Source organism: Salvelinus sp. IW2-2015, linkage group LG32, assembly GCF_002910315.2.
Source record: "Salvelinus sp. IW2-2015 linkage group LG32, ASM291031v2, whole genome shotgun sequence".
Taxonomy (NCBI): domain Eukaryota; kingdom Metazoa; phylum Chordata; class Actinopteri; order Salmoniformes; family Salmonidae; genus Salvelinus; species Salvelinus sp. IW2-2015.
The window spans coordinates 31487183-31502651 of NC_036871.1; the positions used below are offsets into that span (position 1 = coordinate 31487183).

Sequence of the window (15469 nt, forward strand, 5' to 3'; positions counted from 1 at the left end):
AGACATACAGCTCATTCAAAGTGCAGTGGAGGGTCTTGATAGCATTCCATCGTCCAAAATGGGTGACATTAACAGAGTTATGAAAGAAGAGATGCGACCACAGTCTGTTTGGAATGACAGAAGAAGTACCCCTACATATTTGGTTCAGGCACAGCCAGGACAGCACAGAGAAACCATGCACCTAGAGAGAAGGCAGGATGGGACAACTACGAGAGTGCCGTCAGACAAACAAACGCTAGCCAATGAGGGTGCAGCATATTCCAACATTTGGCTAAACAATGTATTTTCGCTTGCCCCAAATAGTTTTCACTCAACAAAAGTATCCCCAAGGAGAACCCCAGCAAGAGAGAAGTGGTTTGTTTGCTCCTTCTGTGGAAAGAGCTTTGACCGGTTTGGTCACCTGGAGATGCATCAGCGGATTCATACGGGAGAGAAACCGTACAGCTGTGTCACGTGCGGGAGGTGTTTCGCTCAGCAGAGTAATCTCCGCACACACCAGCGAGTACACAGTGCCCTCAGAACAAACCAAACTGTCTACTGATCCATCACCATGACGAGACAATTTAGAGCATCCTAGAGAAACCAGCTGGGGCCCACCCCACACATTATGAAACACAACCTCATTGACAAACATTTTCTAATGACTGAGAACAGAGTTGATAAGACCATCAAGACACTCTGGCAGAAAGCAGCAGTGTGTTACTTTTGTCTTCCCATTCTATAAAGTGAGAGCAGTGAGACCCTACCACAACTGTTGCACTAGTGGTGCTTATATACTGTAGTGAGGGATCAGAGTTGCAGGTTTACAGCTTCCTGCTTGGAATGCTTAAGAGGAGGATCTCCATCATCTTTAGGGTTTTGTAGAGCTATGCCAGAGTAACACTACAATGGACATGCTTTTGTCAATGCATACATTTTTATGAATAAAAATGTGAATTCTCTCAAACTTTGAGCCCTTTCGTGTATGTGTGTGTGGATTCTATAGGTGCCAGGATAATGTTCAGGAGGGCTAACATCTGAAATGTTGCAGATAGAACTGACATGGATCCTTGATGTACATGAGAATCATATCTATTATACACAATGTATTTCTACATTTTTATACAGAACATTCTGTAACGTTGTACCCTACTGAATTCAACCCTTATTAACCTCTTAAGCCAACAGGTGGGGGGGGGGGGGTGTATTTACAGTTCATATAAATCAGTCAATTGATAAATTCATTAGGACCTAATATATGGATTTCACATGACTGGGAATCCAGATATGCACCTTAAAGAAAAGTAGGGGTGAGGATCAGAAAATTTGTCAGTATCTGGTGTGACCACCATTTGCCTCATGCAGCGTGACACATTTCCTTTGCATAAAGTTGATCAGTCTGTTGATTGTGGCCTGTGGAATGTTGTCCCACTCTTCAATGGCTGTGCGAAGTTGCTGGATATTGGTGGGAACTGGAACACGCTGTCTTACACGTCGATCCAGAGCATCCCTAACAAGGTCAATGGGTGACATGTCTGGTGAGTATCAACCCATCGGTTTCTGTGACCAATCAGAACGGTCAGAAAGTGTTCGCATTCTAGAAATTATCGTAGGGGAGTGAGGCAAATTCAGACTCTTTGTGGTGTAGAAATGTCAGTTGAACTGGAGCAATGTGGATGGGTAGCCAGGCAGCATCAGATATTGATATACTAAAGAGGATTCTTGGAGGAGTTGATGTACTTTGAATGAATTGTGTGGTTAATGGCAAGAAGGAAAAAAACTTGTTTGCCCTTGTGTTTTTTGATGTTGAGTCTCTTCGACCTGAACGCAGCTGGGATATGATGAAAATATGGAGTAATTTTTGAAAGTTCTTAAGACATGCATCTCACCAACATCGGCAGTAAAGTATTGCAATGCAATCTAAGAAACGGAATGTCCTCATTTCAGGAAGAGCTCATGATGTCTGGCTGCAGTTTTGCAGCTGTTAGCTGGAACATGCCACCCCTAATCAGCCTCAAACAGCAATTTCAGTGGACCTCCTGCGACAATTTGCAGCCTTGCAGCCCGATTGTGGGGTGTCTTTTGAGGGGGATTACCTTGGCTTTTCCTAAATCCAATGCATGCTGGAAGGTAGTTATTGTATTTTAAATTGGAAATCAAACCATACATGCAAATATTTTTTACTATGAGTTGTAGTAAAAAAAAAAAATCTCCAGACAATTAAGCTCCACCGGAAGCTCACAAATGAGTCATTTGAGGAGTTCAAACGCTGGCAGTTTGAACGAGAGACTGTCAGGATGTTGGCACCACTGACCTCGGATGGATCAAATTGTCCTTTCTGTCCACAGGTATGTCAATGATACCAATTAAGGAATAGCTATAAAGTCTCAGTAAACTAAGATTCTTATATGTGCTCATATACAGTTGAAGTGGGAAGTTTACATTCACCTTAGCCAAATACATTTAAACTCAGTTTCACAATCCCTGACATTTAATCCTAGTAAAAATTCCCTGTCTTAGGTCAGTTAGGATCATCATTTTATTTTAAGAATATGAAATGTCATAATAGTAGAGAAATGATTTATTTCAGCTTTTATTTCTTTCATCACATCCCAGTGGGTCAGAAGTTTACATACACTCAATTAGTATTTGGTAGCATTGCCTTTAAATTGTTTAACTTGGGTCAAATGTTTCGGGTAGCCTTCCACAAGCTTCCCACAATAGGTTGGGTGATTTTTGGACCATTCCTCCTGACAGAGCTGGTGTAACTGAGTCAGGTTGATCGGCCTCCTTGCTCGCACACGCTTTTTCAGTTCTGCCCACAAATATTCTATAGGATTGAGGTCAGGGCTTTGTGATGGCCACTCCAATACCTTGACTTTGTTGACCTTAAACCATTTTGCCACAACTTTGGAAGTATGCTTGGGGTCATTATCCAGTTGGAAGACCCATTTGCAAGCTTTAACTTCCTGACTGATGTCTTGAGATGTGGATATATTGAAGCAACATCATTTTCCTGCCTCATGATGCCATCTATTTTATGAAGTGCACCAGTCCCTCCTGCAGCAAAGCACCCTCACAACATTATGCTGCCACCCCCGTGCTTCACGGTTGGGATGGTGTTCTTCGGCTTGCAAGCCTCCCCCTTTTTCCTCCAAACATAACGATGGTCATTATGGCCAAACAGTTCTATTTTTGTTTCATCAGACCTGAGGACATTGATCCAAAAAGTATGATCTTTGTCCCCATGTGCATTTGCAAGCCGTAGTCTGGCTTTTTTATGGCGGTTTTGGAGCAGTGGCTTCTTCTTTGCTGACCGGCCTTTCAGGTAATGTTGATATAGGACTTGTTTTACTGTGGATATAGATACTTTTGTACCTGTTTCCTCCAGCATCTTCACAATGTCCTTTGCTGTTGTTCTGGGATTGATTTGCACTTTTTGCACCAAAGTACGTTCATCTCTAGGAGACAGAACGTGTCTTCTTCCTGAGCTTTATGACGGCTGCGTGGTCCCCTGTTGTTTATACTTGCGTACTATTGTTTGTACAGATGAACGTGGTACATTCAGGCATTTGGAAATTGCTCCCAAGGATTAACCAGACTTGTGGAGGTCTCCAATTTTATTTCTGAGGTCTTGGCTGATTTCTTTTGATTTCCCATGATGTCAAGCAAAGAGGCACTGAGGTTGAAGGTAGGCCTTGAAAAACATCCACATGTACACCTCCAATTGACTCAAATTATGTCAATTAGCCTATCAGAAGCTTCTAAAGCCATGGCTTCATTTTCTGGAATTGTCCAAGCTGTTGAAAGGCACAGTCAACTTAGTGTATGGTAACTTCTGAGCCACTGGAATTGTAATACAGTGAATTAGAAGGAAAGTAATCTGTCTGTAAACAATTGTTGGAAAAATGACTTGCACAAAGTAACCGACTTGCCAAAACTATAGTTTAAAACTTCTTATGGCTGAGATCCCGTTAACGGGATCGACTTGACAACAGCCAGTGAAAGTGCAGGGCGCCTAATTAAAGTTCCTCAAACATACAAGTATTTTACACCATTTTAAAGATGTACTTGTTGTTAATCCCACCACAGTGTCCGATTTCAAAAAGGCTTTACGACGAAAGCACACCATCTGGTTAAGTTAGGTCAGTACCTAGTCACAGAAAAACACAGCCATTTTTACAGCCAAAGAGAGGAGTCACAAAAATTAGAAATAGAGATAAAATGAATCACTAACATTCGATGATCTTCATCAGATGACACTCATAGGACTTCATGTTACACAATACATGTATGTTTTGTTCGATAAAGTTCATATTTATATCCAAAAATCTTAGTGCGCGTTATGTTCAGTAATGTTTTGCCTCCAAAACATCCGGTGATTTTGCAGAGAGCCACATCAATTTACAGAAATACTCATAATAAGGAGGTCCTGGATAATAAGGAGGTCCATTGATACAAGATACAAGTGTTATACATGGAACTTTAGATAAACTTCTCCTTAATGCAACCGCTGTGTCAGATTTCAAAAAAACTTTACGGAAAAGTTTGCAATATCCAATAATCTGAGTACGGCGCTCAGACACAAAAACAAGCCATACAGGTACCCGCCATGTTGTGGAGTCAACAGAAGTCAGAAATAGCATTATAAATATTCACTTACCTTTGATGATCTTCATCAGAATGCACTCCCAGGAATCCCAGTTCCACAATAAATGTTTGTTTTGTTCGATGAAGTCCATAATTTATGTCCAAATACCTCCTTTTTGTTCACGCGTTTAGTTAAAAAATCCAAATTCACGACGCGCAGGCACACTTAGTCCAGACAAAGTCAAAACAGTTCCATTACAGTTCGTAGAAACATGTCAAACGATGTATAGAATCAATCTTTAGGATGTTTTTAACATAAATCTTCAATAATGTTTCAACCGGAGAATTCCTTTGTCTTTAGAAATGAAAATTCCTACTGTGAAGGAGGGGGGAATGAGAGCTGATTGAGTCAGGGGTCTGGCAGAGTGCCACGAGCTCACTCAGGCGCGCCCCCGTGAGAGGTAGCTACGCAGCTACTTCTCACGGGGGCGCGCCTGAAGTGAAGCCGTGGCACTCTGCCAGACCCCTGACTCAATCAGCTCTCATTCCCCCCTCCTTCACAGTAGAAGCATCAAACAAGGTTAAAGACTGTTGACATCTAGTGGAAGCCTTGGGAAGTGCAATATGACCCCATAGACACTGTATATTGGATAGGCAAACCTACAAACTTCAGATTCCCCACTTCCTGGTTGGATTTGTTCTCAGGTTTTTGCCTGCCATAAGAGTTCTGTTATACTCACAGACATCATTCAAACATTTTTAAGAAACTTCAGAGTGTTTTCTATCCAAATCTACTAATACCTATGCATATCTTAGCTTCTGGGCCTGAGTAGCAGGCAGTTTACTTCGTGGCACCTTATTCATCCAAGCTACTCTACTGCCCCAGCCCCATAAGAAGTTAACTTCTTCAAGACATTTGTGGAGTGGTTGAAAAAGACAGTTGTAATGACTCCAAAATAAGTGTATGTAAACTTCCGACTTCAACTGTATATTATGAATTCAATGCTGTTCATAATGTTAAGGGGAAAACACTATATGTACACAAAAGTATGTGACACTACTTAAATTTGTAGATTTGGCTATTTCAGCCACGCCTGTGGCTGACTTATGATAAAATCGAGCGCACAGCCATGCAATCTCCATATACTTTCAAGATGGCACTGTCATAAGGATGCCACCTTCAACAAGTCACTTCGTCAAGTGTCTGCGCTGCTAGAGGTGCCCCGGTCAACTGTAAGTGCTGTTATTGTGAAGTGGAAACGTATAGAGGCAACAACGGCTCATCTACAAAGTGGTAGGCCACACAAGCTTAAGCAAAAGGGACCGCAAAGTTCTGAAGCACGTAAAAATCGTCTGTCCCTCGGTTGCAAACACCTCACTACAGAGTTCCAAAACTGCCTCTGGAAGCAACGTCAGCACAATAACTGTTCGGTGGGAGCTTTCATGAAATGGATTTCACATGGCCGAGCAGCCGCACACAAGCCTAAGATCAATCAATCAATCAATCAATTTTATTTTATATAAGCCCTTCGTACATCAGCTAATATTCTCGAAGTGCTGTACAGACACCAAGGCCTAAAACCCCAAACAGCTAGTAATGCAGTTTTGTAGAGCGACGTGGCTAAGGAAAAACCTCCCTAGAAAGGCCAAAACTAGAAAGAACCTAGAGAGGAACCCAGGCTATGAGGGGTGGCCAGTCCTCTTCTGGCTGTTCCGGGTGGAGATTATATACAGAACTATGCCAAGATGTCAAAATGTCATAAGTGACCAAAGCATGGTCAAATAAAATCATGAATAATTTTCAGTTGGGCTTTCATAGCCGATTCATTCAAGAGTCTGAAAACAACAAGGTCTGGGGACAAGGTAGCGGTTCCCATAACCGCAGAGCAGAACAGCTGAACTGGAATAGCAGCAAGGGCCAGGGCGGACTGGGACGAGCAAGACGTCACACGGGGGCAGTTCCCGACGCATGGTCCTAGGGCCCAGGTCCTCCGAGAGAAAGAAAGAAGAGCGAAGGAGAAATTACGATGAGAGCCAGATGTTTCAAAATTTCCCATATAATGACAAGCATGGTCATAATAAATCAGGAATAAATCTAGTTGGCTTTTCATAGCCATCATTTAAGCAGTGAACTGAAAAACAGCAGGTCTCGGGACCAGGTAGGGGTTCCATAACCGCAGGACAGAACAGTTGAAACTGGAATAGCAGCAAGGCCAGGCGACTGGGGACAGCAAAGGAGTCACCACGGCGGTAGTCCCGACGTATGGTCCTAGGGCTCAGGTCCTCCGAGAGAAAGAAAGAGAAGGAGAAAAATTAGAGAGAGCCAAGATTTTCAAAATGTTCATAAATGAAAGCATGGTCAAATAATAATCAGGAAAAATCTCAGTTGGCGCTTTTCATAGCGATCATTAAGAGTTGAAAACAGCAGGTCTGGGACAGGTAGGGGTTCCGTAACCACAGGCAGAACACGTTGAAACTGGAATAGCAGCAAGGCCAGGCGGACTGGGGACAGCAAGGTGTCATCATGCCGGTAGTCCTGCCGTATGGTCCTACGGCTCAGTTCTCAGAGAGAAAGAGAGAAACGGAGAGATTAGAGAGAGCATCCTTAAAATTCCCACAGGACACCACTGGATAAGACAGGAGAAGTACTCCAGGTACACCAACTGACCCTAGCCCCCGACACAAAACTACTGCAGCATAAATACTGGAGGCTGAGACAGGAGCGGTCAGGAGACATCCTGGCCCCATCCGAAGAAACCCCCGGACAGGGCCAAATAGAAGGAAAACCCCACCACTTTGCCAAAGCACAGCCCCCGCACCACTAGAGGGTAATCCTCACCACCAACTTACATCCTGAGACAAGGCCGAGTAATAGCCCACAAAAGGTCTCCACCACAGCACAAACCAAGGCCGGCGCGGCCAACCCAGACAGGAAGATCACGTCAGTAACTCAACCCACTCAAGTGACGCACCCCTCCTAGGGACGGCATGAAAGAGCACCAGCAAGCCAGTGACTCAGCCCCTGTAACAGGGTTAGAGGCAGAGAATCCCAGTGGAGAGAGGGGAACCGGCCTGGCAGAGACAGCAAGGGCGGTTCGTTGCTCCAGAGCCTTTCCGTTCACCTTCACACTCCTGGGCCAGGCTACACTCAATCATATGACCTACTGAAGAGATAAGTCTTCAGTAAAGACTTAAAGGTTGAGACCGAGTCTGCGTCTCTCACATGGGTAGGCAGATCACCATGGTTCGGGCTAGGCCCCTTAGTTCCAGAGAAGGGAAATCTTAACGCTACGACATTCTGTGCTTCCAACTTCGTGGCAACGGTTTGGGGAAAGCCCTTTCCGGTTTCAGCATGACAATGCCCCATGCACAAAGGGAGGTCCATAAAGAAATGGTTTGTTGAGATCGGTGTGGAAGAAACTGACTGGGGTGCACAGAGTCCTGACCTCAACCAGAACCCTGTTCAACCATAACCCAAAAGAGCTTCCGGACATCAGAACAGAGATTACTCACCTTGAATTGGATAAATAATTTTTCTTTAATGAGTCGGACYAGAGGGATTTACTCCAGACACCCGAACAGGCCCTCATCCCGTTCATTCACAGGAGAAAGAGACAGAGATTTTGCGGAAAGAGATCGGGGTGCCTTGTGAGGATCAGGCAACGAGTGGCTAATCTGCCTTTGCCATCCATAAGCCAACGTAAAATCGCTGGAAAATAATTGGGATGAACTAAAATCACATATCCTACCAAAGGGACATTAAAAACTGTAATATCTTATGTTTCACCGAGTCGTGGCTGAACGACAACATGGATAACATACAGCTGGCGGGTTATACACTATTGTCAGGATAGAACAGCAGCCTCTGGTAAGACAAGGAGGGGTGGTCTATGTATATTTGTAAACAACAGCTAGTACACAATATCTAAGGAAATCTCGAGGTTTTGCTTGGCTGAGGTAGAGTATCTCATGATAAGCGTTAGACCACACTATCTACCAAGAGAGTTTATCTGTATTTTTCGTAGCTGTCTACATACCAACACAGACAGATGCTGGCACTAAGACCACACTCAAGGAGCTGTATACCGCCATAAGCAAACAGGAAAATGTTCAGAAGCGGCACTCCTAGTGGCCGGGGACTTTAATGCAGGATAACTTAAATCAGTTTTACCAAATTTCTATCAGCATGTCAAATGTGCAACAAGAGGGGGAAAAAAATTCTAGATCACCTTTACTCCACACACAAAGACGCGTACAAAGCTCACCCTCCATTTGGCAAATATGAACATAATTCTATCCTCCTGATTCCTGCTTATAGGCAAAAATTAAAGCAGGATGCACCAGTGACTCGGTCAATAAAAAAAGTGGTCAGATGAAGCAGATGCTAAACTGCAGGACTGTTTTGCTAGCACAGACTGGAATATGTTCCGGGATTCTTCCGATGGCATTGAGGAGTACACCACATCAGTCACTGGCTTCATCGATGACGTCATCCCCACAGTGACTGTACGTACATACCCCAACCAGAAGCCATGGACTACAGGCAACATCCTCACTGAACTAAAAGGTAGAGCTGCCGCTTTCAAGGTGCGGGACTCAGGTTGACCTGGAACCTGTAAGATAATAAGAAACCCTGCTTTGCCCTCTGACGAACCATCAAACAGGCAAAACATCAATACAGGACTAAGATCGAATCATACTACACCGGCTCCTACGCTCATCGGATGTGGCAGGGCTTGCAAACTATTACAGAACTCAAAGGGAAGCACAGCCGATAGCTGCCCAGTTACACGAGCCTACCAGACGACCTAAATAACTTCTATGCTCGCTTCGAGGCAAGTAACACTGAAACATGCATGAGAGCATCAGCTGTTCCGGATGACTGTGATCACGCTCTTCTCAGCCGATGTGAGTAAGACCTTTTAAAGAGGTCAACACTCACAAGGCCGCAGGGCCAGACGGATTACCAGGACATGTACTCCGAGCATGCGCTGACCAACTGGCAAGTTTCTTCAATTACATTTTCAACCTCTCCCTGTCTGAGTCTGTAATATCAACATGTTTCAAGCAGACCACCATAGTCCCTGTGCCAAAGAACACTAAAGTAACCTGCCTAAATGACTACTGACCCGTAGCACTCACATCTGTAGCCATGAAGTGCTTTGAAAGGCTGGCTCACATCAACACCATTATCCCAGAAACCCTAGACCCACTCTAATTTGCATACTGCACCAACAGATCCACAGATGATGCAATCTCTATTACACTCCACACTGCCCTTTCCCACCTGGACAAAAGGAACATACACTTAGGTTGGAGTCATTAAAACTAATTTTTCAACCACTCCACAAATTTCTTGTTAAACTATATTTTGTACATGACACAAGTAATTTTTCCAACAATTGTTTACAGACAGATTATTTCACTGCATCACAATTCCAGTGGGTCAGAAGTTTACATACACCAAGTTGACTGTGCCTTTCAACAGCTTGTAAAATTCCAGAAAATTATGTCATGGCTTTAGAAGCTTCTGATAGGCTAATTGACATCATTTGAGTCAATTGGAGGTGTAACTGGGGATGTATTTTAAGGCCTACCTTCAAACTCAGTGCCTCTTTGTTTGACATCATGGGAAAATCAAAAGAAATCAGCCAAGACCTCAGAAATAAAATTGTAGACCTCCACAAGTCTGTTTAATCCTTGGGAGCAATTTCCAAATGCCTGAATGTACCACGTTCATCTGTACAAACAATAGTATGCAAGTATAAACACCATGGGACCACGCAGCCGTCATACCGCTCAGGAAGGAGGCGCGTTCTGTCTCCTAGAGATTAATGTCCTTTGGTGCGAAAAGTGCAAATCAATCCCAAAACAGCAAAGGACCTTGTGAAGATGCTGGAGAAAGCAGGTACAAAAGTATCTATATCCACAGTAAAACGAGTCCTATATTGACAAAACCTGAAAGGCCGCTCAGCAAGGAAGAAGCAACTGCTTCAAAACCGCCATAAAAAAGCCAGACTACGTTTGCAACTGCACATGAGGACAAAGATCATACTTTTTAGAGAAATGTCCGCTGGTCTGATGAAACAAAAATAGAACTGTTTGGCCATAGTTACCATCGTTACGTTTGGAGGAAAAAGGGGAGGCTTGCAAGCCGAAGAACACCATCCCAACCGTGAAGCACGGGGGTGGCAGCATCATGTTGAGGGGGTGCTTTGCTGCAGGAGGGACTGGTGCACTTCACAAAATAGATGGCATCATGAGGCAGGAAAATTATGTGGATATATTGAAGCAACATCTCAAGACATCAGTCAGGAAGTTAAGGCTTGGTCGCAAATGGGTCTTCTAAATGGACAATGACCCCAAGCATACTTCCAAAGATGTGGGAAAATGGCTTAAGGAAAGCAAAGTCAAGGTATTGGAGTGGCCATCACAAAGCCCTGACCTCAATCCATAGAAAATTTGTGGGCAGAACTAAAAAGCGTGTGCGAGCAAGGAGGCCTACAAACCTGACTCGGTTACACCAGCTCTGTCAGGAGGAATGGGCCAAAAATCACCCAACTTATTGTGGGAAGCTTGTGGAAGGCTACCCGAAACGTTTGATCCAAGTTAAACAATTTAAAGGCAATGCTACCAAATACTAATTGAGTGTATGTAAACTTCTGACCCACTGGGAATGTGATGAAATAAATAAAAGCTGAAATAAATCGTTATCTCAAATATTATTCTGACGTTTCACATTCTTAAAATAAAGTGGTGATCCTAACTGACCTAAGACAGGGAAGTTTTACTAGGATTACATTTCAGGAATTGTGAAAAACTGAGTTTAAATGTATTTGGCTAAGGTGTATGTAAACTTCTGACTTCAACTGTATGTTAGAATGCTATTCATTGACTACAGCTAAGCGTTCAACACCATAGTACCCTCAAAGCTCATCACTACGCTTAGGACCCTGGGAGTAAACACCTCCCTCTGCAACTGGATCCTGGACTTCCTGACGGGCCGCACCCAGGTGATAAGGGTAGGTAACAACACATCCGCCACGCTGATCCTCAACACGGGGGCCCCTCAGGGGTGCGTGCTCAGTCCCCTCCTGTACTCCCTGTTCACTCATGACTGCACAACTCCAACACCATCATTAAGTTTGCCAAGACACAACAGTGGTAGGCCTGATCTCCGATAACAATGAGAAAACCTATTCCCACTCAGGACACTGAAAATATTTGGCATGGGTCCTCAGATCCTCAAAAGGTTTTACAGCTGCACCATCAAGAGCATCCTGACAGGTTGCATCACTGCCTGGTATGGCAAATGCTCGGCCTCCGGTCGCAAGGCACTACAGAAGGTAGTGCGTACGGCCCAGCACATCACCGGGACCAAGCTTCCTGTCATCCAGGACTACCAGGCGGTGTCAGAGGAAGGCCCTAAAAATTGTCAAAGAATCCAGCCACCCTAGTCATAGATTGTTCTCTCTGCTACCGCACTTCAAGCGGTACCAGAGTGCCAAGTCTAGGTCCAAAAGGCTTCTAAACAGCTTCTACCCCCAAGCCATAAGTCTCCTGAACATCTAATCAAATGGCTACCCAGACTATTTGCATTTCCCCCCCCCCCACTCCCCTCCCTCCCTCTTTTACGCTGCTGCCGTTGTAGCAGCGAAGGGGAGACCAACACTATATTAATGACCATGATTTTGGAATGAATGTTCGATTAGCAGGTGTCCACATACCTTTGTCCATGTAGTGTATATCTGGATCCTACCACATCAGTTGTCTTTTTTATAGTTCTTATATCATTGCCTTGCCAAACAGTAGTAATGTTATGTGGCAATACTATTGTGAGCCTCTCAAAAACCCAATCCCTCGTCCAAGTTGTCGGAGGCAGAAACGGCTAAAGTACGTGATTCCCAGACAGGGCTAAGTTTTCTGGGTGGCTTTGCTACCCAGGCTGCTACGGTTGCCACAATGGTCTGGATCCACAACACGCTGGATAACGGGGCTCTGGTAAAGCTAGGTGGACCAATCATCCGCTTAGTGGATACTACCGATTACAGATACATTCACGAAGAAACTATGCTATGACTTATGCTTCCCCTTGCAAATGTCCATTCCCAGTGTCCCTAATAGTTTGGTATAATTAATCATTGTTTTAAAAGAAAATGGTCATAAAATGATTGCAGCAGATGCATTATTTGGGCTCCCCAGGAAAAGATGGTTTGGGACCAGCATTGTTGGGCGGTTATTTTGTGACCAAGACAAAGTCAACTGCTGTTTAGGAGGAGCATCAGACACACCAACTGAGGTATACTGGATGTTGACGAATGGGATGTATCTCACAATTGGTTAGTTTCACTAGCCCTCTTCTGTGTGACTTGTGTGATGTGTTTTTGTGTATAACCAACAGCTGGGCTAATGCTGGAGAAGTTAAGAAGTTCGATTGAAATCAGGAGAAGCCATTTATCCTTGGTGATATGGCATTGTACTATTCTGTCCCCCTGACTTGTTGCAGTGGGCTGGCCCTACTCTGACGTGCTACCCGCATCAACACCTTAAGCCCTCTGTCCCCTGGCGGMTCCTGACCTGCAGCTAATGGAGTGGCTGCATGCGGTACCTACACAGGTTGGCTGGACCACCACTACTGACATTCCGGCAGGGAATCCTTTTATTTTTGTAAATATGCTGCACATATTTAGGGGTGGCTGTTACAGAATCCCCCTGCCGAGGGCACTGGGGGACTAATTTTCATGTCTCACCCCTGGGCAATCTCTAGCCATACAGTCTCTACAGGTCCTGATTGGCTAGTCAGCCTGACCCACACTCCAAGGGAGTATATATTTCCGTACCTGAACGGTGTTATTCCAGTCTGTGAGTGTGGGTGGACAAATGTGCACGGGATGCGTCAACGCAGAAACCGGGGACGGTGTCAGTGAGTCACAAACCTGTAAAATATGTAGAGCCGGGTCGCTCTCTTTCAACTTTCCTATACCATACTGTGTCCTGGTACCACCATTTTCTGGATGCAGAGCTACTCCCTTTTACTATATACTCTTACCTCCCTCCCTTAAATAAAGGTGAAAAAAAAAWWTTTWWAAATCCATTCTACATTGTCTTCTGACCGGACTGTACACTGGTCTCCAACACTGTGCAGCAATTTTGGAAAGTCTGCAGACTAAGAAGACTTACTGTCTGCTGGCCACGAGCCATAGGCTGGTCCTGGAGCGCTCTATCTATTGTGGCCTGGTCAGAAAGTATGCAGGTACTGCAGCCAATTCAGTGTTGTTGAACACTGCATCACACCCTCCATATCACTGCTGTTGTTATCTAAGTGTCATTCACCCAGGTGTTTGAACTATTACTATCAAATTTCAAGATTTTCATTACCATTTCTTTAAATTGTTTTTCAGGTGGACAAACCATTGCTGTGTGGCTCTTCAGAAAAATCAAGCGGACATCGGAGAGAATAAAACAGCAGATGAATACCTACAATTTAAGGAACAAGTCTCCTCAATCCCCCCCAAGACTGGAGTATGTGGATGTTCTCCAGAAAGACCATCCAGTCTGGTCCCAGGTGTCCAACAGCTTGGGGGACAGTCTTCTCCGGGCCAAGCAGCGTGCATGTTGCTGCATAACATGTGCCTTAGGGCAGCAGAGGAGAGGCACCTTATACATGCAGACCTACACAATGGCCTTTTTTATTGCCAGAGAGCTGGGGCTTTTTGAAGAGATCCTTGCTTCTCTTGGGCAGTGTGAGGCCGAGCCAACAAGCTTTCACCTGGGTGCCTCTGTGTTGCTCTGAAAGAAAATGAAGAACATATTAAAGCGCCAACAAGCATTTTCAATGTTGACTGGTGATGGCTCGGTCAGCACAGATGTAGAGGAGGACAGTGAATTGGAGGGCAGTGATTCAGAAGATGAAAGTGGTTGAGAAATGAATGTGTGTGTGCAAGTTATATAGGCGCAAACTATACACTAAGTATTCCAAACATTAGGAACACCTTCCTAATATACACTGCTCAAAAAAATAAAGGGAACACTTAAACAACACAATGTAACTCCAAGTCAATCACACTTCTGTGAAATCAAGCTGTCCACTTAGGGAGCTCAACACTGGATGGGAGTGATCATTAGAATAAAGACTGTTTCACATGCTGTTGTGCAAATGGAATAGACAAAAGGTGGAAATTATAGGCAATTAGCAAGACACCCCCCAATAAAGGACTGGTTCTGCAGGTGGTGACCACAGACCACTTCTCAGTTCCTATGCTTCCTGGCTGATGTTTTGGTCACTTTTGGAATGCTTGGCGGTGCTTTCACTCTAGTGTAGCTGATAGACGGAGTCTACAACCCACACAAGTGGCTCTAGATGGTTAGTGTCAGCTCATCCAGGATGGCACATCAATGCGAGCTGTGGCAAGAAGGTTTGCTGTGTCTGTCAGCGTAGTGTCCAGAGCATAGAGGCGCTACCAGGAGACAGGCCAGTACATCAGGAGACGTGGAGGAGGCCGTAGGAGGGCAACAACCCAGCAGCAGGACCGCTACCTCCGCCTTTGTGCAAGGAGGGGCACTGCAAGAGCCCTGCAAAATGACCTCCAGCAGGCCACAAATGTGCATGCAGGAAAAGCAGGAAAATTATCATGCAGCAACAGGAAATGTGAGTTAAGTGGATTATAATAAATGTACATTTTGTCAGGGTTGATACTTTTTTCGTAAGGGAAAATAAAGTCTACATTTCAAAGTGGAAATTACAAACTTCAGAAGCCTTCCAAAACCTCAAATACACTACAAGTAAAAAAATGTCCTGCGTTGCATAAATTGTCCTGCAACAAGGTGATCAAATTAAGATCCTACATCTGTATACTTAAGGTTAACCGTTACCAAGGTTATTTTTGAAAATATGTTTACG

At 44.4% G+C, this 15469-nt stretch overlaps 1 protein-coding gene across 1 annotated transcript in view; it reads left to right on the forward strand.

Annotated features, from left to right (window-relative positions):
- The window catches only part of LOC111956639 (actin-binding protein IPP), a 390618-nt gene that overhangs the window by 345587 nt on the left and 29562 nt on the right, over positions 1-15469 (forward strand). The gene's annotated exons all lie outside the window — the stretch shown is intronic.